This window comes from Lathamus discolor, chromosome 5 (assembly GCF_037157495.1).
Source record: "Lathamus discolor isolate bLatDis1 chromosome 5, bLatDis1.hap1, whole genome shotgun sequence".
Lineage (NCBI taxonomy): Eukaryota > Metazoa > Chordata > Aves > Psittaciformes > Psittacidae > Lathamus > Lathamus discolor.
This window is the reverse complement of record NC_088888.1, coordinates 47,928,303-47,931,645: the sequence shown is the minus strand read 5'-3', so window position 1 is coordinate 47,931,645 and position 3,343 is coordinate 47,928,303. Positions and strand designations below refer to the sequence as shown.

Here is a 3,343-nt window from a genome sequence, read left to right as displayed (position 1 = left end):
TGGAAAAGACCTGTAAGATCATCAAGTCCAACAATAAACCCAGCACTGTAAAGTCCACCAGTAAACCATGTCCCTTTGTGACACAGCTACACATCTTTTAAATACCTCCAGAGATGGTGCCTCAATCATTTCCCTGGCCAGCCTGTTCCAATGCTTGACAGCCCTTTCAATTAAGAAATTTTTACTAATATCCAATCTAAACCTCCCCTGAGAAACTTTAATTGAAAAACATTTCTGCTATTAAAGTTCTCTGAAATTACTTGTGTGACAATTAAAAAAAAATAAGCAGCATAAAAGCTTTAAAAGACAGTCTTTTACTTAATCAATAATGGATTGGAAATACATTTTTTATTGATACTATCAATAAAGAAAGATTAATTTAATTTGTGGAACTGTTGTGAAGAAAGATTTTCACTTTAATTCATGCAAAATGTTCTTGAGAACAATTAGGATAGGTAAGATTGTTCATGATTACTACACTAATTTCAGGACCACCATATACTATCAAGTGTTTTATCTCCTAAGAATAAATGTACTATAAAGTTCCATTAAATGACTAAAAATATAAGTAATCAATAGTCAACAAGGAAAACGTAGTAGAGTTTCAGACACTTTATCAACTTTTGGTATTACTTGGCTCCAGCTATAGAAACATGTAACAAAGTAAAGATATTTAGTATTTTTATATCAAAGTATTCACTGATGTGGAGATATCACTGTGCTACACATCCAGCATGTGTCTGAGCATACTTATATGCACATCTGCCTTCAATAAGTAAAATCTGTTTGGAATCTGGCCCCAAACTCTAGTTGAGTCTGAGAAGCTCAATTCCCGTTGAATTTCTATAAGATCCGGGTGCCAAATTCTTTAACTTCTTTTTCTTGTTTCCACAGCTTTGCAGTGATGATAATTTTTAGTGCTTGCACTTTTGTTTCTGATCTGGTATTAAGGGGTGATTTTTTTAAGGGTACTTCAGTTAATAATCAGTATTCTTCTGCTACATGCAACGTGGAAACAAAGAAGTTCTTTATTTTTAGGTGGTAACCCTTGCAGTGTTACGACTTGAATACTAGCAGTTCACAGGTGAAAAATGCTGATGAATTAACATTAGCTGGGAGTAAGTTAGATCAATGGTGTCTTCACCTAGGATAAAACATCAGATAGATATCATTGCTGATTGTATAGCATTATGAAATATACTTCAGGACAAACAAATTACCATCATTACCAGTTAAGCTAAGCAAGATGCAGTTCAACATACTTGAAATCACAGCAATTTTCTGTGTTTTGGAGCACCAACAATCCAATGTCTATTTATTATGTTCTATGGGTGTAACTGAGAAATATATTCATCCTCTCCCCCAAAAAAATAATACAAGGGACAGGCTAACATATTTTTGCTGGTACTCTTAATCAAAATCTACACTCCTGTAGTGCTTCAGAAAGTTATTGAGAAGTAGAATACAATATGCAATGTCCATTCACAAACTTCCTCAAAATGAGCAACGGGAATACATTGGCTCACTTTCAGGTATTCAAATTCTTACAAATAAGAAAACAGGATTTACTTTACACTGAACTTCTTCAGAACTCCTGTACTGGTATGTTCTTCAACATCAAAATCTTTGAAGACTGTTTCTCTCCAGCTTCTTAATCTCAGGATCTCTGTTCATTTTGAGATGATATAGAAGTTCTCCAAGTATAAAGTAGTAGAAGTTCATTAGCCATGTAACATAAGTAATATGATATAAACAGACATTCGAGTTATTTTTAGATAATACATGCTTCCATTCCTTTACAGACACAAAAAATTAAAAATACAATTTTAAGTATTTTTCAATTATTAGTGTTCTCATCCACATAGCTCTAAATATGATGAAGAACAGGCTTTCAAGGAGACTGAAATACCTCAGTTTTGTCAAAGCTCAACAAAGCCATTTGTGTTAAGTTCTTTTTCCTATTTTTTGTCATTCACTCATTGCATTTTATTTCAGATTAGATTTTAATGTTTTTGGCAATGTAGCTTACAAAGCCCAGGAAATGGAAAGTGCTGGAAATAAAGCAGCTATGGCTGCGGAACAAGTTTCCTGAATAGATTAGAACATGGAATGATGTGCTGGAAGTGCTGGATATGTGTTATTTCTATGGATAAACCTCACTGTTTCATTACTTTTTAAAACTTTTGGTCAACTTTTCGAAAAGTAATATATCTAAAATGAGGAAACAAAATGTAATATCCTTCTGCAACAACAGTGGCCTCAGTGCTGCAAAAACTTAAATTCTCTGTGGTTTAACTCCTTTGACCCAATTAATTCAAGCCAAGGTGCCTTAAGCACCATGGTCTCCTCCCTCCCAAGGACACTTTCCTCATTTGTTACAGACATTGGTATGTAAATAAATGTTAAAAGAGATAAAATCAGGCCCTTTACTCTCAGTCAAGAGTAACACATAATGCAGAAACAGCATATCTCTAGCTACTGAGATACAGATGCACAAATGAACACTGCTTTTGCACAGCCTGGTCTGGGTCCATTCTCGACCCAGTGGCAGACATAGGATGACATGCAGAGTACATATCACAGGAAGATTTGCTCAAAAGAGACATCGGTTTGGCACTAGTACTGGTTTCTATGCAAGATTTCAGATCCAGCTTATAAATAAGGTCAAAAAAGTATCCATGAATGCATCTTTTACCCTCCCACTCAAAAGAGAAATGTATAAAATTTCCAGGGAATGAAGTTTACCACGTCTGGATACATGCTGTGAAGGAAGGACATAGAGCAGGAATAACGCACCTGATTCTTCTTTTCTGACAATATGTGAGCCAGATGAAAATCAGGCTTGCTGTGTTTTGAGGAAGAAGCTCTATAAAGATTAATATTCCTAATCTTTCTGGATAAAAGTGTTCACATCCATGTAGAATTAAAATTATATTTATTAGCAATTATATTTTTATTATAGATTTGGAAAATAAGGTAACGATTAAACCTAGACTGATATAACAATAGACGAACCTTTTAAATCTGAAGATTCCTTTCCTGTAAAGCACCAAAAAAAAAAAAAAAAAAAAAGCTGTTTCAGACTAGTACCATGAACATATAAGCAAGGACTTAATTTTTAGACACCAATAGTACACAGCAGATTTATTGCTTGAAAGGAGAAAAAAAGCCCAGATACCTGAATTGGGAAAGAATAGCCAAAACATTATTAAATATAAACATGTGAAGTGTTTAATAAATATTTCTGATTTATACTTGGAAAGAAGCAAGAAGCTGTTATATTACATATGAATGTTGAAGTACTTTTCATTATACTAATAATTAAGGAAGGCTTTAATTGCCT

The 3,343-nt window shown here is 33.7% G+C and overlaps 1 long non-coding RNA gene across 1 annotated transcript; it reads right to left on the bottom strand.

The window, feature by feature from the left end:
- Nucleotides 1-298: 298 nt before the first annotated feature.
- LOC136014313 (uncharacterized) lies at nucleotides 299-2,898 on the bottom strand. The gene is made up of 2 exons (XR_010612624.1): nucleotides 1,570-2,898; nucleotides 299-1,144 (listed from the first exon to the last, which is right to left on the bottom strand). It is a non-coding gene; the product is annotated as an uncharacterized LOC136014313 (long non-coding RNA).
- Between the last annotated feature and the right edge of the window lie 445 nt (nucleotides 2,899-3,343).